We start from the raw sequence: 6,000 nt of genomic DNA, 5'->3' as shown, positions 1-6,000 counted from the left end.
GTTTGAGAGTGAAGGTATCCTCTTTGAAACAGAAAACAAGTGGTAAAGTTAAATTTGTAAATGTGTATAAAAATGAAAGTTATTTATGATGTTTGTTATGATGGCTTTTTCATTAAGGAGGGAGAAGTGTAATGTCTGTAAGCTTGTAATGCTTGTAGCTCCACACTGTGGATGTGGCCGTATTGTGTACTGCAGCTGCATAGTTAATCATTAAACAACAGGCAGTTTTCCGGAGAGTTCCGACAGAGCAGCCTGCCATGTTAAGAAGCTGTGTGTGCTGTGCGCTGTGAAGATATCTCAATTATTCTCTTGTAACTAAATTGGGCACTTGTATTCAATACTTAACTTGTTATCATTACATAACTGTTCACTTTCCATTCTTTCTGAAATGGTCACTTGTTATTGTTACTGAAATGGTCACTTGTTATCATCACTGAAATGGTCACTTGTTATCATCACTGAAATGGTCACTTGTTATCACTGAAATGGTCACTTGTTATCATTACTTAAATGGACACTTGTTCTTTAAAACTTAAATGTTCAATTTCTTTTAACGTTTTGGGGATTTTGAGGGAAGGGTGGGTTGGTGGGGGGTTGGAGAGAGGGTGTTGTTCATTAGTTCTTAAAAAAAATTTTGTTAATAAAAAAATTTCTACAACTTTTGTACCTTCTCTCTTAGTTACATAAGTTTTACAATGTACAGTTTTTCATGCATATTTGTTTGTTCTGTTTCTCCATGGAAATGAAACTTTTTATTAACCATAACTGTAATTGAACATTTGAATATCAACAATAATAGTTCATGCGAAGTGTTCATTAATGAGCTGCTGACGCAAAAGCTTAGCGGCCGTGTAGCTGCCACTGGCTACTGGTCTTCGGGAAAGGTGTGGTGGTACCGGTGCTAGATCGCCAGGCTGATTAAGCTCCCCTATGTCCTCTCCCACCTGTTCGTCCTCTTCTTCTTCACCGGCTGCCTCTTCTGTTTCATCTCCTTCTGGAGGTGGACCTGCAGCATGATCCGGCATTATTTGTCCTCTCTTTATAGCTAGGTTATGCAGCATGCAACACACCACAATAAACTCTGCTACCTGATCAGGGTGGTACTGGAGGCTGCCTCCGGAATGATACAGGCATCTGAAGCGCTGCTTTAGGACTCCAATTGTCTTTTCAACAATGTTGCGAGTCGCTATGTGACTTTCATCATTATACCGTCTCTGTGCTTCAGTGACAGGATTACGCAGAGGGGTCATGAGCCAACTGGCAAGGCCATATGCTTTATCCCCCAGCATCCAACCGTGACCTCCTGGCTGATTGGCAAACAGGTCAGGGATAGCACTTTCACGTAAGATGTGCGCATCATGGATGCTGCCAGGAAATGTAGCATTCACTGTCATAATTGCTTGATTGTGGTCGACAACAAGCTGCACATTTAGTGAGTGGAACCCCTTTCTGTTACGAAACACCTCCGCGTTCTTTAAGGATGCTTTCAGGGCAATGTGCGTGCAGTCTATTGCTCCCTGCGCCTTGGGGAAGCCTGCTATTCTCGAGAAACCCAAAGCCCTCTCGGTCAGTGCCTCCCTGGTCATTGGGAAGCTTATGAAGTCCATCCTGCGAGCGCAAAGGGCTTCAGTCACCTGTCGAATGCAGCAGTGTGTAGCATACTGAGAGATATGGCAGATATTGCCAGCTGAAGCCTGAAAAGATCCCGATGGGTAAAAGGCTAGGGCAGCAGTAACCTTCACCTCAACGGACAGTGCGGTTCTGATGGTGCTGGAAGGCTGCAGATCATCCTTGACAAGTTGACATATTTCATCGATGACCTCCTTCTGGAATCGCAGCCTCTTAAGACAAGCATTTTCAGACAAGTTCAGGTAGGATTGTTTCTCCAAGTTGGCTGTACGATCTCCTCCTCTGTCTTCGTCTCCGTCTACGCGTTACTGTGCCACCTCTTCGATTGATCCTTTCAGTAACCAGTGTGTGAGCAGTTGCAATTAAAGGCAGGGAAAGCATAGGCCCCAAAATCACTATCAATAATTACTTTCACTAATTTTAATCATCTCTTTACTCTATACTCTCTAATCACTGTAGTCTGCCCGCTCTATACTCTCTAAGCTGTATACCCGTCAGTTTGATAGGCACCAACAATATCATTAAATAACTTCACTATGTAAAAGCTATTTACTAAATAATTCCAATATATGAGATCTATTTAGCATAACTAATTTGATAATACCTATTTATATTCCCTGTCCCAAATGTCTGAGTACAATTTTCTTCAATTTTACTCTCTAAATAACTCTCAATTAATTCTCCACTCTTCCTCCGAAGTTAAAAATGGTGTCCGTAGTGCCCATTTCCTTCTCTTCGGCCCTGAAAAAGCAACTGTTTTTCAGCACTCTTTTGGGCCTTGCATCGGCCCAGCGAAGTGCATGCTCGGTGTCGATACTTGGGATGGGCCTTGTGTGGGCGATCATCTCAGTTTTCAAAGTGGAAACTTGGGAGCCTATTTTTCTGGCGAAATTTTGGGCCTAGTTTCCACTTTTTGCTCAAAATGGGCGATAGAGGTCCGTTTTGGGCGATAGCTGGGCCTTAGATGGGCGATGTGAAGTGGAAAGTCTAGCCCATTATGTCCTGTGAGGTATTTGATTAACTAAGCATATACTTATTTATTGACTCATCCTATTCCCAGTCAGACTGTTGTCTAGTTGTTTTTTTGAAGGAGTTAATGAGCAGGATATCAGCTGTTTTTACTGGGAGGCTGTTTCCCATATCCATTGCTCTTCTAAGCTTTAGTCTCACTTGAAGCTTAAATTTGAACCTCTGACCCCCCCCCCCCCCCCTCCAGTTCTTTTGATCATCTTCCAAATCCAATAGCCTGTTAACATCTACAGTATCCATGCCTTTCCACATTTTAAAGAACGGGATCATGTCTCTTTTCCCCTTTCACTTTCTCCGATGAAAATAATTTTAGCTCTGCGAGTCTGTACTAATAATTTACAGCCTGGAATCAACCATGACATTTTCCTTGAGCCCTCTGCAAAACCTCTGACAACACAGCTACATTGCTATCATTGTAGAACAGGGCTACCTAATTAGAATGGAAGTCCACTTTATTAAAAATATAAGTGACCCAAATAAATAAAAGTGGATTGAAATTGCATTCTACACTATTATCAATGATCCGTTAAGCTGTTTAAGTTGTTTTATATTAATTAGATATACTGGTGAAACATAGACTGGTGAAATGGCAGATTAAATTTAATGCAGAAAAGTGTTAAGTCATGCATTTTGGAACCAGGAATAAGGAGAGCCAATATAAACGAAATGGTACAATTTTAAAGAGGGTGCAGGAACAGAGACACCTGGGGGTTTACATACACAAATCTTTGAAGGTGGCAGGACAAGTTGATAAGGCTGTTTTCTACCCTACATTCTACCCTACTTAAACTAGAGGTGATCCAAAATTCAGCTTCTCATGTCCTAACTCTCTCCAAGTCCTGCTCCCCCATCACCCCTGTTGTGTCTCTGTAAAGCATGCACTCCCATGTTCCGCCACCAGGGAGTGCATCCCCTGAAGTCCCAAGGGATCCGAGCATCCCTTGGGAGCACTGTATATAAGCCAGCCTCCAAGGCCTGTTCCTCACTCTGGAGTGTCTTAATAAAGACTAAGGTCACTGTTACTTTAACCTCCCTGTGTGCAGTCTCATCTGTGTCAGGAACACAATAACTGGCGACGAGTATACAAATCCAATGCAAAGATGCAGCAAACTGTGGGCATCCGAGAGAAGTTCTCGGAGGGTGAGGACTGGGAGGCCTATGTCGAACGGCTAGACTAGTACTTTGTAGCCAATGAGCTGGATGGAGAAGGAAGCGCTGCAAAGAGAGCGGTCCTCCTCACGGTCTGCGGGGCACCGACCTACAGCCTCATGAAGAATCTTCTGGCTCCGGTAAAACCCACAGATAAGTCATAAGAGGAGCTGCGTACACTGGTTCGGGAGCATCTTAACCTGAGGGAGAGCGTGCTGATGGCGAGATTTCGGTTCTACACGTGCCAGCGATCTGAAGGTCAGCAAGTGACGAGCTACATCACCGAGCTAAGGCGACTTGCAGGACAATGTGAGTTTGATGGCTACCTGGAGCAAATGCTCAGACTTTTTTGTACTGGGCATTGGCCACAAGACCAGCCTACGAAAACTTTTGACTGTAGAGACACCGACCCTCAGTAAGGCCATTGCGATAGCACAGGCATTTATGTCCACCAGTGATAACACCAAACAAATCTCTCAGCACACAAGTGCTAGCAATGTTCATAAATTAACTGGAACTGTGTTTGCGAGCAGAAATGTACAGAGCAGAAACCACAAGTCTGCAACTGCCAGCAGGCCTCAGGTGACCCAGATGACTGAGTTCGCAACAAAGGATGAATGCAAGGCAATTCACACTTTGTTGACGTTGTGGAGGCTTCCATTCAGCCTATGGTGAGAAAGCAGGAATGGGGTACTGAAGTTGCATGTTCAGCCATGAACTCATTGAATGGCGGTGCAGGCTAGAAGGGCCGAATGGCCTACTCCTGCACCTATTTTCTATGTTTCTATGTTTCTATTCATGCTGCTTCAAAGGGTATGTTTGCAAGAGCTGTGGAACAATGGGGCACTGCTGACTAGCTGCAAGCTCTGCAAAACCTGTTAACTACCACGTGGCAGAGGAAGATCGGTCCATGGTGGATCAAAGCAATTTTGAGCCTCAGAGAGAGGAGGCAGCTGCTGAAGTACACAGGGTGCACACATTTTCAATGAAATGTCCACCCATAATGCTAAATGTAAAATTGAATGGCTTACCCGTAGCCATGGAACTGGACACTGGCGCTAGCCAATCCATCATGAGTAAAAAGATGTTTCAGAGACTGTGATGCAACAAGGCACTCAGACCAGCCCTGAGCCCCATCCACTTGAAACTGAGAACATACACCAAAGAGCTCATCACTGTCCTGGGCAGCGCCATGGTCAAGGTCACCTACGAGGGCACGGTGCATGAACTGCCACTCTGGATTGTCCCGGGCGATGGCCCCACACTGCTTGGAAGGAGCTGGCTGGGCAAAATTCACGAACTGGAATGACATCCGAACGCTATCACATGTCGATGAGGCCTCATGCACCCAGGTTCTTAACAAATTTCCTTCCCTTTTTGAGCCAGGCATTGGAAACTTTTCCGGGGCGAAGGTGCGGATCGAGTTGGTCCCAGAGGCATGACCCATTCACCACAAGGCGCGAGTGGTACCTCACATGATGAGGGAGAGAGTGGAAATCGAGCTGGACAGGCTGCAATGCGAGGGCATCATCTCCCCAGTGGACTTCAGCGAGTGGGCCAGCCTGATTGTTCCAGTACTCAAAAGTGATGGCACGGTCAGGATTTGCGGCGATTATAAAGTAACTATTAATCGTTTCTCGCTGGAGGACCAATACCTGCTACCTAAGGAAGACGACCTATTTGCAACACTGGCAGGAGGCAAGACGTTCATCAAACTCGACCTGACTTCGGCCTACATGACACAGGAGCTGGAGGAGCCTTCGAAGGGCCTCACCTGCATCAACACGCACAAGGGACTGTTCATCTACAACAGATGCCCGTTTGGAATTCGGTCAGCTGCAGCGATCTTCCAGAGAAACATGGAGAGCCTACTCAAGTCGGTACCACGCATGGTGGTTTTTCAGGATGACATATTGGTCACGGGTCGGGACACCGTCGAGCACCTACAAAACCTGGAGGAAGTCCTCCAGCGACTGGATCACGTAGGGCTGCGGCTGAAGAGGTCGAAGAGTGTCTTCATGGCAACAGAAGTGGAGCTTTTGGGGAGATAGATCACGGCGGATGTCATTCGGCCCACAGACGCCAAGACGGAGGCGATCAGGAATGCGCCCAGGCCACAGAACGTCACGGAGCTGCGGTCGTGCCTGTGACTCCTCAACTATTTTGGTAACTTCCTACCGCGGTTAAGCACCC

The sequence above is a fragment of the Pristiophorus japonicus genome, chromosome 16 (genome assembly GCF_044704955.1).
Source record: "Pristiophorus japonicus isolate sPriJap1 chromosome 16, sPriJap1.hap1, whole genome shotgun sequence".
In the NCBI taxonomy this organism is placed as follows: domain Eukaryota; kingdom Metazoa; phylum Chordata; class Chondrichthyes; family Pristiophoridae; genus Pristiophorus; species Pristiophorus japonicus.
The sequence above is the reverse complement of the archived record's forward strand: the minus strand, read 5'-3'. Positions refer to the sequence as shown.